Source organism: Pectinophora gossypiella, chromosome 18 (genome assembly GCF_024362695.1).
Source record: "Pectinophora gossypiella chromosome 18, ilPecGoss1.1, whole genome shotgun sequence".
In the NCBI taxonomy this organism is placed as follows: Eukaryota; Metazoa; Arthropoda; class Insecta; order Lepidoptera; family Gelechiidae; genus Pectinophora; species Pectinophora gossypiella.
Window position 1 is genome coordinate 8,112,590 of NC_065421.1, and position 16,769 is coordinate 8,129,358.

The following is a 16,769-nucleotide window of genomic DNA, read 5'->3' on the forward strand; positions in this document are numbered from 1 at the left end:
ACTAGCGCCACCTATTGATAAAAAGTGTTAACATTTTTACAACATTTTCATAATTATTACAGACCTGTGTTAGGTTTTTAAGAAAATTACACTGTACACTGTTACACTGTACTGTACTTGTTTGAATTCGTTAGACGTTTTGTTTAACAAAGGTTTTCATCTTCGGAAGATCTACCTATCTCCTGTAATTCTTACATAGAAAATAATTAGTTTAAATAAGTACGTAGGTAGGTATGTATTTACTCAGAAATGTAGTTTTTGTAACTTTCTACAAAACTCTACAGTACTTGGACATAAACAAAAAAATACCGATCAATTTTCTATGAATCATACATACATACATACATAAATAGCCTATATACGTCCCACTGCTGGGCACAGGCCTCCCCTCAATCAACCGGAGGGGGTTTTCTAAGAATCATCAAATTCAAATTCGGTACCGTAGCAGGAAAATTTTGAATTATTACATTATCACTAAGGAAGTCAAATCGAGCGTTTGACGGTTACCGGGTCTTTAGGACTCGGGGACTTGCCCGAGGGTCCCCCCCGCCCACCTTCCTTTCACCTTGACCTTGAGACGGTCGTGCATTTGCCATTCCGCGGGTGAAACGGGTAAGTTGTGACGCCGAACCATGACGCACACTCCCGCGGCTCGCTTCACCCCACAGACCCCTCGCGGTAAGCACTGATGCTACGGACTTAATTATATTTAATTTATTTTTCATTTATCTTCAGGTACTTACATACAATTTGTAGGTACCTACTTATTTTGTGTTTGGAAAAATGGAATATTATCAGGAAAAACAAAAACATATAATATATATTATAGAGATAGACATAAGTAGATAGTTTCTCATAGTTTCTTCAGTGCTTATAGGTATCCTACTACACTAGAGACGGCTGATATTAAATAATTTCCTATTTACTAAGTAGGTACAATAATTACCTATACGTTAGGCGATGACTGTGAGAAGACTATAGGTACCTACCTACATCAGTTTTGTAAAAGCACCGACAGAGTAGAAATTGTATATATGATATATCAAACGTATGTAGGCAATAATCACTTCGATTGCTTCCGGATATAAGTCGAGCTCCGGAAAATTGAGTTTCCTAGTTGTTTCTTATTATAAAAACTTAAAAGATTCTATAAACCATTAAACTAAAATTATGATGAGTAAATCTGACAATAATATGAGAAAATACACCAAGTCGCGGGTGTATGTATTGACGTGAGTTTGGCGCATGCGCGCGAGGCGAGGGTGGGCGTACTATCACGTCCAGATAACGCGACGAAGCTGAATCGAGCTACTTCGCTATATTTACTAACACTTTCGCATGATAACACTTGTTGTACCTAACCATCTGGTCTGCTGTGGTCGTCGTGTATGTGAATCAAAACAGACATTTTGCAATTCTATTCAATGATGGGTAGTTATCATCCCGGGCATACCCATCGCGCTAGGAGTTAAAAAAAATAAGAAAATATTTCTCTGATTTTTTTTCCAATAGTGATGTTTAGAAGATAGCCGTTGTCGCATGCCATGGTACACAAATACGTAGGACAGATTGGCAGGAAGATTTACAGGGACTTTTTATTCGTTTCATACTTTTTAGAACGTGATTTCCGTAGTCGAGTTTTAGTTCTTATTTTAAACTTATATTTTTATTCATTATTATTTTGGAGCATTATTTAGTAAGAGAACGTGCTTCCATTATGAACTTTATGCAAGATTTAAAGATAAAACCTATCCGGTACTTACTATGTGACGACAGTGTTTTTGGATATTTTCGGAACGTATCACTGAAAGAACTAAAGTTCATTCATGAAGTGTATTATTTTAGGAGAGAGGGAGAGAGAGTAAAAAGGCATGTAGGTATTATTATCTCTTTTCTCCAGAAAATGTACATAATGAAACCCTAGAAAGATTATAGCGCACTTGCAGATTTGAAAGTCGAACCCTGTTTTAGTAAATAGTTACCTACCCTAGACTCTACGGCCTGTAGGCACCAATGTATATTTAAGAAAAAGTGTGTTATAGTAGCTTTGATACGATGACTCAGTGGCGAAACGCCTACCTCACATTCGAAAGTCACAGATACGAATCCCGCATTGGTATCTAATGCTGAGTTAGAACGTCAATTTCCAGGAGTGGGAAATTCGCTGTTTATGTACGGTCACGAGTACTAATATGCATACACTTTGAAACCATATCACATTAACTTTTTTGACATATTAAACCGTAAGTCTTATTAAATGTCAAATATGATAGTGCGACAGGGTTCTACAGTGGGTACATGACATGGCTCATGACTGTACCTATGTCAAGTGTGTTATATTCAAGGTTCGAGGCAACAAAATTGAAAATATTCAAACACACAATAAGTGACGTCATTTAAATGATTCACGTGTTGGTATTCCGCAATATGTTACTTTTTTATCACTCAAAACATGTTGTAAAGCAGCTGCACGTACTCGTAAACTCGTCACGATTATTCGCGTGATAACAAGTATACCTAACTACTGAAACACTATTATAAGTCCTAGGTCCCGCAGATGAGAAGTTTAAAAAAATAAAATAAAGTTTATATCAAGATTATATGTTAATAATGGCCCCGATTCCTGCAGACACCTCCTAATTTTACTTTAAGTTAGACCTGTCATATTCTTATCCACCGCAAAGGAATTAGATGGTATTTACAGGAATTAGCACCAATGTTTCACTTACCTGAAATATTGTAACATCAGCTCAGCATTGTGCTTTCACGGTTGGTGGGGACAATCTGTAACAAAATAAAATATGATCAGTTGTTTTCCTTTTATAACAATATGTCCTATCATAGCATAATATTAGTTATTAATATTATGTGCATAATTTTCGGGAGCCGTGATAGCCCAGAACGCTTGCCTCTCACTTTGAGGCCGCAGGTTCGAATCCAGCACAGACCTAAATCAATGATTGTTGAATTTGTTTTCGAATTCATGTTTGGATCATAAATGATTATCACGTGCTCAGCGGTGAAGAAAAACATCGTGAGGAAACCCACATTCTCGAGAAATGCATTTTCGAAGGTATGTGACCTAACCTGTATTGAGCTGGTTTTCCCTTCGTGGGTTGGAAGGTCAGACAGGAAGTCGCTTCTGTAAAAAACCGGACCTGTCAAATCTTCAGGTTAGATAAGCGGACTCTGTGAAAAACAGGATAATGCTAGGGAGATAATGTTGAATATTACGGGCATAATTTCGATCTTTTCTTCGGAGATTCAATCTCATCTCTTTGTGTTTCTTTATTTTCAGCGTTACACACCGGAGTTCGTGACCGGAAAGTATATCACATAGTTAATTTTATTTATTTTTACACAATAGGACAGACAAAAGAAACATACAAAGAAAACAGACAGTACCTACAGGTAAGCTTATCTCTAAGAAAGAGATTTGTTCCAGTTGACCTATTTGACAAGAGAGGTACCTATGCGGTGTATATATACGTAATATTATAGATGGTACCTATAGACATACATACGCGTATCTACATTTTTTTGTGTAATAACAAAATTAAACTTATCTTACATACATTATAATACAAGGTGTTAGTGACACCGTCACGAATACTGAGGAGAATAATCCAGACCATGATTCTGAGTGGAATTTTTAGTCGCAAAATTCAAATTTCTTAATGGGTTTTGAAAAATGAATCCCTGATGGCGTTGGCATGTAAATTGGAGCTGCCAATATGGAAGCAATTTATGGGGGTGCTAATCGCTTCCCATTAAAATGACATGTAATAGTATGTACTTTTGATTAAGATGTACTAACCTTAGTGTTAAGTGTTTTTTTGTATTTACTAACAATTGGGTCTGAGTTACCAAAATAAACATAAACATTATTATAATTATAAATTATTTTCAATTATATACCTTTGCGATGAAAAATCCACTTGATATTAACTCAAAATAACGAGCTGAATCATCCCCGTCAGTATTCGGTACGATTTCACTAACATCCTGTATAATTAAATCACACCCGAACAAAAGTTTTCGCTCGGATTAATAAGCATTTGTTTCACGTTTATGTAGGTGGGTATGTCGTATTAATCTTGAAACTACCTGACGGTACATAAAAACTGAAATAATGACACACAACTACGTGTTATTACTGACAATAGCGTTGCTAAAGGAAGTTACTGATTTCGTTTTTTTGGGAGGAAGTAGGAGGCGAAGATCGCATTCAATGCTAATAAACATTTTTTGCCTAACTAATGGCCTAGGTCGCGCCGTGTAGCAACGCAGTGCCTGTTTATTTTATCATTTGGCAACTTTGAAGAGTTAGTCTTAGCAAGACGTATTCCACGCAGAGCACCAAAGTTTAGATCACCAATTCTTAGATCTCCAAACCTATTCCACGTAGAGCACCAACGGATCAGTAGCTACTAGTGTTGGGGACTTTGAGTGTATTTGATTAAATGAAATATATCGATAAAATCACTAGAGAGTTTATTAAATTAATCATAAGCATCATTTTAATACTAGTACAAATCAGTCAAGTTGATGTCCCATTTTTTTTCATTTCATAAATGTCACCTAGACAAAAAAGTTCTGTGACTGAAATAATTTAAGGCTGACTTCGCAATATTATTAAAAAAAAATCCTATTATCAGGTATGGTTAATAAACGTTCTAGTGATTTTATCAATATCTTTCATTTAATCAAATACACCTCTAGCTACAACACTAGTAGCTGCTTGTCCGTTGGTGTTCTACGTGGAATAGTTTTGATGATCCAAGAATTGGTGATCTAAGCTATGGTGCTCTGCGTGGAATACGTCGTTAGCAAACCTTTCCTCTACATCGAACTTCTTTTTCTTTTTTTTTACATGACTGATTGTAGACTTGCCGCAGATGGCATTAACTACTTGGCCGTAGCTCCATCGAACGAATACTAACGTTTAGTATTAAGAACATGACACAATCGTTTCCTTTAAGTACATTACTGTATTTACTGTCTGTTATGTTAGTAATATTATTTAATCCTAAGAAAAATATTCCATTTTTTTATTTCTACCCCTAAGTATGTATTTAAGGGTAGAGTGCCAGTGTTACTATAATTATGTATTCTAAGTGAGTACATAAAATAATGTATGTTTGTATATGACCGTTCTTAAATAAATGAATAAATATTGAAACCTTTGATCTTTTGTAGGTACTAAATTAGTATTTTATTTTTATAATTATACAAGTACTCTAGCCTAGTAGGTGTATTCGAGTGGAAGGCGTTAAAATATGATATATGCATAACAATAGCAACATTTTCAACACGACTAACGAGCGTCCTTGAGATGGTCACCAGCGGAAATGAACAGATCTGAGTCAAGAACATGCTGGCTGTAATAATTTAACTATACATATCTTTTTCAGTACATTGAATTCCAGTACACACACATCTAATTTTATTTTAAGTTATACTTGTCATTTTCTTATCCGTCGAAAAGAAAAGGGACTGAGATGACTGAGAACTGCAGAAATCGGGGCCATTACCGCAGCATAATTTGCTGCAGTTTATAAACGTTTTGGCAAATTACTTAAAATTAAGCTACTTAATTCAGATTTTTAAAATATAAAAATAATTCGATGTATTTTTTCCTGAGCATCTAGAATTGACAACAGGTTTTTTTTTATTTGTAGGTTTTGCTTTCATGCTTTTATGGATTCAAAGGTATTTAATGTAGATGTATAATTATAAAAAGTGGTATTGATAGAGAACTGTGGAAGAAAAAATGCTTTGGAAAAAGAAGTCCTTTGGAAAAATTACAAAAACTAAATTTTACAAGCTACGGCACAAGAAAGTGCATGAGTTTACTTTACAATGCTCCTACTTCTAAATAGAGTCCTAAATATATAAAATAATATTACCGAATAATTAATTGATTATTCGACATTGAGATTATTTAGGGGCTTAGAAAATAATCGATTTAATAACCGATTATTGTATTATGTATATAGATTAATATCTATATACATTCGATTATCTGGCGACACTAAACTAAATGGCCTATGTAATTGAGTAGGTATATAATATATATGAATCAGCACTCTGTTGGCCGGTGAGTTCGTATGACGCTATATTTGCTTGTAATACACCGACTGGGCTATTTATAGCCACAGATTTATAACGTGATATATTTATGGAGTCTAGTTTCCACCGGATTACAACGCGCCTAAACGGTTTGTGATCTAAATATTATAATGCACCTTTGGGCCATATTTCACTAGGACACCATGGAGGCCCCACTGATAAACTGTATGCAGTTGACACGTGGTGTCCTGTTGGTTGTGCTACCAACTTTTAAATGCGCAAATGTCAAATTGCAATATTGCTTTGTTAGATGAATTGCTTTTAACCCCCCAGGACACGAGGTGCCAACTACATGTACATACACGACAGTGGTGGTACGGTCACGAGCATTAATATGTATATGTCACCGTAAAATTGTAAATAACGTTAGATTATAATCTATCGATTTGAATCTCGCGAGATTGTGAACTGTCGAATAATTATGAATCGTATCATATACACTTTGGTACCATGACCGGGTGAGAGCCTTCAGCGCTCCCCATTTGTCCGGCCAAGTAGTTAATGCCATAAGTCAATGCGGCAAATCTACAATAAGTCACGTCAAAAAATAAAAATGGTACCATGTCACATTAACTTTTTTGACAAGTTGAACAGTGAGTCTCACTAAATGTCAAATATGTTAGTGCGACAGAGTCCTAAAGTGGGTACATTATATTGCTCATGATTGTACCACCACGGTATTCTAGTGACTAGACAGGGCCCTTACTAGTACGTAGGTAGAAGATGTGAGTTGATGAAGTTTTTACTGTATCTTGTCCCTATATTATGATTGACGAACTATTACCACGAACGTAATACATATTCAGACGTTTTGACATGTCGTAGAAGTGGACTATCGAATCAATGATGTATTTAACAAGATGGACATAATGTAGAAACGATATCATAATCTGGGTGGTTAAAATGGCCACATCGAAGCAATTCATCTAAGAAAGCAATATTGCTATTTGACAGTTGTTTGCATTGCGCACTTACTTTTATATGCGCAAATGTCAAATTGCAATATTGCTTTCTTAGATGAATTGCTTCGATGTGGCCATTTTAACCCCCCTGAAATTCGGGAAATCGTGAAACGCCCCAGACTATTCACTGTCCAGTAACTTTACGATATAATTTGATTCAGCAGTGTATATTAGTGTGCACAAAGAGATTTGACGCTTTGAATGGCTTTTAGAATTCTAGAATTATATAGTTTGGAATTCAGTATGAGTAACGGTGAGCGTTGGCACTGAAAATAATATCGTTTCAAATACGCTACCTGGAAGAAATAGCTGCATAAGCAATAAGGCCGCCCGATGTGCCTTTCTGTATCTGTTGTTCTTATTTCTGTATCTTATGTCCATTATGCTCAATAAAGTATTGTATCTACCTACCTAGTAAAAATGTCTGATCTAACAGCTATACAGGAGTTAAGAAATTTACTTAATTATATAAGCAGGGCCATGACAATGAAAAAACTCACTGGCTGACATACGGGTAGCAATCTACAGCTAAACTTTGTGCTACCAAAAACACAAAGTAACACCAGCATTCAGAATTCAAAAAGACCCGTAATAATTATGCTAAAACACAGGGCATCTCAAGTTCCATTAATTAAGGATTCGGAACAGAATTTATTCCTGGATTGGTATGTATCCTCGTTCTATTTATAGCACGAGATAGGGCCTGAAATACTGCGTCATTCGCAGGGGTGGGCTCGGGTCGGGAAGAGGGATAAAGGGGGGGTTTGCACGGCGCGTGCGCGAGCTTCCACCTACTCGAATGTCAAAGGGCAATCCCGGGGAACCTGGATGCCTAGCTCCCAGCTCGTACTAGCTTTAAAATATAAAATTGATTTACTGAATGTAGGTCATCTCGACGCGGGAATTTTATGACGGTAGATAGAGAATTATTACGTGAGAGGAAAATATGATAAGGAACTTTATACTATCAGTGATTACAGATGGTGTCGCTAGAGCATGATCAAATCCGTTCCCAAGCGATTATAAACGATGATCGGCGAGCACCTACCACGGAATTGAAAAAAGATGTTGGAAAGGCCCTAACGCGCATTTTGTATGATAACCCCTGTCGTCGGTTTAACCTCAGCCCACTTTTACTATTACTCCTGCAAACAGATAACTACGATAAGTAGTTCCTCTGCTTCTCAAAAACACGATCTTTATTTTTTATAAATTGTCGATCATAAACGTTTTTAACTTTCCTGTGATACGGAGGGATCTCCGTGCATGATAGTCGATATTTGACTGTTAGGACTGCAGGTTATACATAAGAACATACGACCTTTTTAACGCGGAGCTCCGTGAGTCGTAAGGTTTTTTTCGTATTCGCGGGGGAGTAGAGATCAAAGTGTACGAGCAAATAGTTCATACTCGGCGTTTGCAACCCATTTCTTCCTTCAAGCAATTTCACATAATTCTTGGGTGTATCTGCACGTAAATATCACATAATAATTTCAGCTATGCCTGTAATGATAATATCTCGTATACGTTGCCACAATTGGCAGTAATTAATAACCAACCGACCCTGTAACTTGACACCCTAGCGTTTGTGGTCGCGGAGGAAGGACGAAGTATAGACCTTACTGGTCGATAACCGTGAGTACTTATTTAAATTATCATCTTCGGTTCCTGATAGAGATAAGCCAGACAATTATAACCCATAAATTGTTTTAAGTTTACGCGGTTATTATCATAATTAAAACACATAATAACGGGTTCTTACCGCGTTTAAATGGGGATATGAGACTCCCGATATTTCGACACTAAATAATATTAATATAAATATGAATATTATGGAACTACCTACTCCACTCCAATCTCATCAGTCATCCCGTGATCATGGCACTTGCAACAGTGTCGAAATATCGGGAGTCTCATATCCCCATTTAAACGCGGTAAGAACCCGTTATTATGTGTTTTAATTATAATTATAACCCATGGCTGGAATACATAAGTAAATCTACGTCTGATATCCCTGATAGACAGAGCAACAAGTCGTCAACAAGACAACTCGCAGTCTTGGAGGGTTAAAAAAGCCACATCGAAGTAATTCATCTAAAATAGCAATATTGCTATTTGATATTTGTTTACATTGCGCACTTACTTTTATATGCGCAAATGTCAAATTGCAATATTGCTCGCCTCCCTGATAGTACTAACCGATTGCAGCGAAGCAAAAGGGAAAGTTATGTGTTTGACCATTATTTTTATCCTAAAATTAATGCAGAACCAACTGGCAAAAGATCGGCTCATCGCACATTAATAGTGCTAGAAAAAAACACAATCCCTCTCTCTAGTTTTACAATACTGAATGCGTTCTGTTTTTTTATTTACTCCTAGTCCGCGTAGAACTAGAACTGCTCGGAGACAAGTCATCACTAATGTAAGAGCCACGCTCTTGTCGGTGTAGCATTCTTCATGGAAAAATAGGGCAGTGGTTTCCCTCTTGCCTTAACAAGACAATTGCATTGTTAGTCGGTTACAAGGATGAAGTATAGCTAACACCGTCTTATTGGTCTGTTATTATTAGTACCGCTGCAGGTCTAGTTACAAATTGGATTCCAATAAGGATTTCATTGTATCGCATGATTCATATACATGGAGGACCTACATACAACTTTAAATGATGAATGGTAGAATCAAGATAGTTAAGAAAACGTGGCGACCGTAAAATATTATTCCGTTTATCTATACTTATTCATATCTACTTGATGATGCCGCTTTCCATCAACGTTTATTTTTTTATTGTACGTTCTTTTTGCTCGATAAAAGATTTGGTAAGTTTTTTTTGCAAATGGAAGTTCCTTGGATTTTTTTTTGATATGGATGATTAGGGTTACCACTTAGAACTTAGTCAAAGTTCATGGGTTACACCTCTTATTACGAATGAGGATAAAAACTAGAAGCTCAAATGTAGGCGGCAGCACTGTTGAGTGTTCCTAAATGTTGACAGTTCTCCATACTGCCTAGCTGAAAATCGTGATAAATTGCTATAAATTGTGGAGCAACGTGGAATGTATCCCGTCTGAAGGATGACTTATGAAAAAGGAAGGCAACCAGTTGAAAAAGGTAGTTTTGATTAAAAATAAGTTTTTCTACATTTTTTTCAATCCAATTTTTAGGGAATAAATATAACACTATGATTTTGCAGTCAAACTCAACAAATAATATGGGGAACTGTCAAAATTAAAAAACACTCAACAGTAGCGACTAACGTTTTCCCGTTTTTGACAGATTGATAGTGAAAGCGTTCTTCCAACTGATATAAAAAAATAAAACTGTATCTTTCCATAATGTTACGGCGATTATCAAATTTACGAAGGCTAGTATAATTCTCTCCACCAACCCGCAGTGGAGCAGCGTGGTGGAGTATGCTCCATACCCCCTCCGGTTGATTGAGGGGAGGCCTGTGCCCAGCAGTGGGACATATATAGGCAGTTTATGTTATGTTAGTATAATTCTAAAGTAACTTAACAAGACGAATTTATTAAAATCATCATAGAAAGGAAGATAGCAGAAACGAGAGGAAGGAATAGACCAAGAAGAGCTTATAATATATGGAACAAATTAGATGAAAAGGCAAACGTCGTATCTTATAAAGAAGTCAAAGAATTGGCTTTTGATAGACTAGAATGGAGAATGCTACACCGACAAGATCATACATACGGACATACATAAGACTATCTCGCCTATTTTCCGACAAGAGCGTGGCTGTTAAATTGATGATGATGATGATGGTGGGCCCGCTCGGAAGTTTAAGGCCCGATCTCCCTATCCATCCATAGGGAAGACCCGTGCCCCAGCAGTGGGGACGTTAATGGGCTGGTGATGATGATGATGATGGTATGCTAATGGTACGAAGATGAGTGATCCTGATATTCTTTTATAGACAGGTGCTACTTTAGTCAATCAATTCAGCTGATCACGATGATTAGATCATTAATTGATGTCAACAAGTATGACATTGACAGGTTTAATTTTTTTTACAAATAAGGTAGGTATAGATAGCCGCCGATATCATCCATCTATGATTACTATTCACAATGTAACTTAACAACATCGGGTACCATATTAAAAGGTGTCTTAGGGTCCTATCTGACTAGGACACCATGGTGTAGCAACCAGGGTACCGCCACCAACAAATTGTATGCAGTTGTACAAATGCTACCTGGGTTTTTGTTGACACCAAGCAGGTTAAAAAGGCCACCGCGTTGACATCGCGCACTTTTCTATGCACAAATATCGGATAGCATTATTGTTTTTAGATGAATTGACACCAGGGTTGCTGAGGTTGGTAATCCACCTCCCTTCCCACACGATAGAAGAAGAATATGGCGTTTGTAACCCTCCTGTTTGTCATAAATGAATCGTGTCGTATCAGGTGGCCAATCATAGAAGGAAAAATTGAAGGGAAGAAAAGAAGGGGTAGGAGGACAGAGACCTAGGAGAACATTTATGAAACAAATAAAAGATAAGGTGCAGGTCGTTTCGTATCAGGAGGTGAAGGATTTGGCGGGAAGAAGAGAGGAATGGCGATTATTCCACCGACAAGAGCGCAGCTCTTGAATAAAGAGAGAGAGAACCCCCCTGTGTCAACTGCATATATTTTCTTGGTCGTTGTCAAGTTTACAATATTATTTTACTTTTACCAACATACACGTAGACGCTAACCTAACTAACAACCGTGTATAAAATGGAATACAAAATTGAGTCTTTACAAGTAAGTTGTCTAAATGCCAAGCCTATCAAAACCAGAATTATAATTAACGTAAGTATACTTAGTAGACATCGATAAAGTTTTTTTGAACAACCCTCCCCCCGCCCAGACCCGACCAGACTAAGGTCACATTCCACTCATTATGGCTCTATAAACCCCTCTATTTTAAAGTTTTCCACGCTACTTAGGGCTGGCTAATAATGTAGAGCTTACAGACGAGTCTATTTTTGCCAGACTTAACTCGTGCCCGCAGGGGCCCTATCTCACTAGGACGCCATGGTGACGCCACCAACAAAAATGTTTGTTTGTTTATAAGGCCAACAAATTGCGCAACAAATTGATTTGTCGCCAGTAACCGAATCCTATTTTTCCGCTGGTGGCGCAACCACGGGATCTTGGATTTGGAAGAGAGAGCAACAAATCAACAGAAACAAAACCTTTAATAAGTTAAAATTACTTGATATTTAAGATTCCATCTCAAGGATATGAACGGTATGGTGATAGGCTCCTAATCCATCGCCGGAGAATATAGTTCCTTAGTCGACTTAATGACTCGCTCATAAGCAGCTGGTGGTAGAAAAAGGCCACATTGAAGCAATTGGTGTTGCCTGAACGCATTTGGTGTTATTTCTTTATTCCTATTCCATGTCTTGGTTTATTTTAATACATAGAGCTAAGTAAAGAGGACTAATTAACATTTTACTCGTGTAACTTCAATATTGTCGTCATATAACAACCAGAAGTTGCCTAGAAGGATAGTCATCTTGACCTTTCATTCAAGATAAGCTTGGCATCAATATTACTTTGAATTGTCATAGAGCAAAATTAGAATTGAATAAAATAGTTCACACTATACAAAATTTGCATACGCGTCATAAGAAGTATTCTACAACGCAGATACGCGAGTAACCTACATTTTTGTGACCTAAATACAGGTACTTTACAAAGCGCATTCGTAATAGCCCTTCAGTTATGCGCAGCCCTAAAGCGAGCGAGCGCGAGGACGAGTAAAACAGAAATAAATAACTTTGTTCGTCTCTGGCAGCTCTGTTGCTAGGCGCGCCCAAGGTCTGCGCGACCCTGGCCGTCACCCCTCCCCGCGCATGTGCAAGCTGCATGCACACACACACGTTCCCCACCACGCCGGTACACTCACATACACAAACACCACGCATATACACAGAAAAAGTAAGGGGAATTAACAGCGCGCGTGTGTGTCTGCGCACACAGCAACGCTTGATTAATAATGGTGTGCATTCTCAGTTTCGTATATAAGTATAGTTTATAGTGTGCATGTGGCAAATCGTGCAGTAAATGTGGGCTGACGTGACATCCGTGAATGATGCTATCGGTATCGGATGCGATCTTTGGAGCGAACGAAAATAGGGAAACGTTTTCAGCCAAGAAACTTAAGTGCATTTAGAGTGCGAATGTTTTAAAGTAAAATAAACAATGCTATTTCGTAACTTGAATAATAAAAATAACCTCTATAGATCACATAATTGACTTTATGTACGTTCTTCTATCGTGTGGATTGTGAGGTGGATTACCAACCTTATCTACCCTGGTTTCAGGGTTGTTATTGAGCCGCCAGAGGCCCCTGACATGACATGAGTAAGAGTAACCGGGACCAACGTCTTAACAAGCCTTCCGTAGCACGGATCATCTTACTGTCGGACAATCAGGTGATCAGCCTGTAATGTCCTAACCAAACTAGGGATCACAAAGTAATTTTTGTAGTATTACCCTACGCGGATTCGAACCCGGGACCTCCAGATCATGAACCCACCGCTCATCCGCTGGACCACGGATGTACGTAACAACAACTACAACTAGGTACTTGGTAGGCAACAAGCTTTGTTCAAATTCAATTCCGTAATTGTTTTTATGAAACCAAAAAAGTTTTTCCAAATATATTTTTGGTAAAACATTGAATAAGAAGTCTTGAACCCAAGCTTACACAAGCTCAAACTTAGCGAGAATTCCGTCATCGGATTTTGAAACCTTTTAATTGATAAGAAACAAGCCCTTTGCGACAAGCGTTTGAGGCTATAGAAAACTTTGTAACTAGACGGGATTGAGCCAAATTAATGCACGGGTATGTAGAATAACACGTGTTCTATATAAAAGCGATGTCGTCAGGATGGTTACTTACTAAAGGGAAAGCTATGACGTCATTTGGCAACTAGTCAAGTTATTTAGTTTCTCCCCCTTATTTCTTAGGGGATCTCTTTGCCTCAAGGAAAAACGATCTGTTATTCTAGGAAATAGGCATAAAAGATACGAGTGACTCACTAAGTAGATTACTTTTTCTTTTCATATACCTACTTAGGTAGGAAAAATTATGGGAAGTAATCAGTGTTATTTACGAATGTGTCAGCGTTGCTGAAAACAGAGCATAAGTTTTCAAAAGACAATAATTAACACATGGTGTTTGTAGTCTAATGTAGACAGATGTATCATATACCTATATCATGACTATTCATGACATATTAACACACTTATTGCTTACGATATGATTATCAATGTGCCTTTAAATATAATAGATTGAAAAGAATCGATCGACCTAATGTCGACTGATACATGATAATGAACGTCACAACACTAGCTTTCGTACATTGACAGATCTAATTCTTACCGCGCGTTAAGACGATTGAAAAATGTTATCTTACTGAACTATTCGTTCTGTTTAATAGAACCTACTACAAGACTCTTACTTATACGTCTTCGGTGTAGATTCCCGTACGGTCATGAGTACTAATATGTACATACACTTTGAAACCATGTCACATTAACTTTTTTGACAAATTAGACCGTAAATCTCATTAAATGTCAAATATGATAGTCCGACTGGGTTCTAAAGTGGGTACATAATATTGCTCATGACTAGATATGAACTAATTTTATTTTAAGTTATACGTGTCATTTTCTTATCCGTTAAAAAAAATACACGGGTAATCGACAGGCATAAAATTTATGGAACAGGCAGAATACCTCTCAAAATTTTACATTGGCCAATAACCCGAAAGAATTAATTTGACAGCGCACACGTCGGGTTGCATATGAGCGAGATGCCTATTTTATTCGCCAGGGTTATTCACTCATTATTAAATTAACAGTTATCAATCCGTCCCTTTCCCTTTCGGCGGATAAGTAAATAATGGTGCTAATTCCTGTAAACACCATCTAATTTTATTTTAAGTTATATCTGTCACTTTCTTATCCGCCGAAAAGGAAAGGGACGGGTAATCGACAAGCATAAAATTTATGGAACACACGTCAATTTTAAGCACAAATCTAAAACAACCGTCTAAAAATTCGCCCGGGTTATTCGTTTATTTACTCATTCTTCCTAAAATTAAGAGCTGTCAATCATCCGTCCCTTTCCTTTTCGGCGGATAAGAAAATGACAGGTATAACTTAAAGTAAAATTAAGAGATGTCTGCAGGAATCGGGGCCGATAGGTACCTTAAAATAAAATTAGGATGTGTCTGCAGGAATCGGGACGTATTATATTACTATTCAATACGGAATACCTACCTGGCTTGATGGAAACGTATAAAATTCAGCTGATTTCAATTATGAAAACGATTTCCGTAACTACATTGTTTGGTTGATTATCGAACCAAAACGTGTAGGCATATGACGGTAGAAAATGAGCTAATATGACGTCAACGTCGCATAATGTAAAAAGTGGTTGTCGGCTGTATATATATACTTCTATGAATACCAAATGGTGCAACAGTGCAAAGGTTTAAACTACTTACGACTACGGCTCAACGAATGTGTGCTCCTTACCCCCTTCGGTTGATTGAGGAGAGGCCTGTCTCCAGCAGTGGGGCGTATATAGACTTTATTTTTACAGTATATTTAGTGTTTATTCTCATTACAGACTTATCACACATGAAATCCAATATTCTGAATGATTACTTATCAGAAATCATTTTTTCAACGTAATTATCATGGATTTTAGAGCACGACGTTTTCTTCCAGTTTCTTTTCCAAGGCTTTACAGGTTGTGAGAAGCTGCAGTAGTTTTAGGCGGACGAGACGTTCGTTATGTAAAAATTGCCGATTTAAAATGTCACTATATTACCTACTGAATAAAGATATTTTTGAATTTGAAAAGTCAATTTCACTTGTTTGAGTCTACGTTATTTCGTAAGGTGTTATGGTGGAAAATATATATTCTGGTGGAAATTCTAGTTATAAGATAGTGTAGATTTATAATGCATCAACAGACTACAGCAATAAACGGACAGCGCGTTATCAGAAAAGTGCTAATATCAACAAGTGTATGCTCCACAAGCCAACACGTGGACACACGCTTGGCAGAGCTTATTGTTTATTTATTGATGTCACTCCACGTGTCCACCAATACAACGCTAATACAATGAAAACTTGATAAATTAACACACTTTGTTGTATTCAATTATAATATTGATATAAATTATCTTTCAAGACGTCAAGGTTACTAGAGCGGATTTGCATTAGTGTCGAGATTAATGATTTAAAAGTAAAAATATTAATGCACGAATTGTGTTAGACCTACTTACTAAAATATAAGATATTCTGAAATTTCATTTTAAGTTAAAACTATAGAGGTACCTACCCACCAAACAACTTTATATGTATTCAAACGACATAGGTGCTTACACTAATAACAAGTTAAAAAAGATGTGACAAAAAGTACCCGTGTTTTTCTGTCCATTGCTGTATCTAATTACTAATTATAGACATGTACAATTGTACAAAAGGCACTGTGTATCTACTGTGTAGGTAAATAAACAAGCGGCCATGACACTTCAGCCATCTTGGATGGCAGCGCGTCGCGTCATGTCAGCTGATCGCGATACGCGGAACGTTTTGCACGACAATGGTCAGTGATAAACTTACAGGATGCGTAATGTAGAAAATAC

At 37.1% G+C, this 16,769-nt stretch overlaps 1 long non-coding RNA gene across 1 annotated transcript in view; it reads right to left on the reverse strand.

The window, feature by feature from the left end:
* LOC126374821 (uncharacterized) overlaps nt 1-16,769 on the reverse strand; it is a 67,193-nt gene that overhangs the window by 42,972 nt on the left and 7,452 nt on the right. Inside the window, exon 2 of the long non-coding RNA XR_007567496.1 lies at nt 2,730-2,784. This is a non-coding gene — a long non-coding RNA (uncharacterized LOC126374821). The remainder of the gene's footprint in view (nt 1-2,729; nt 2,785-16,769) is intronic.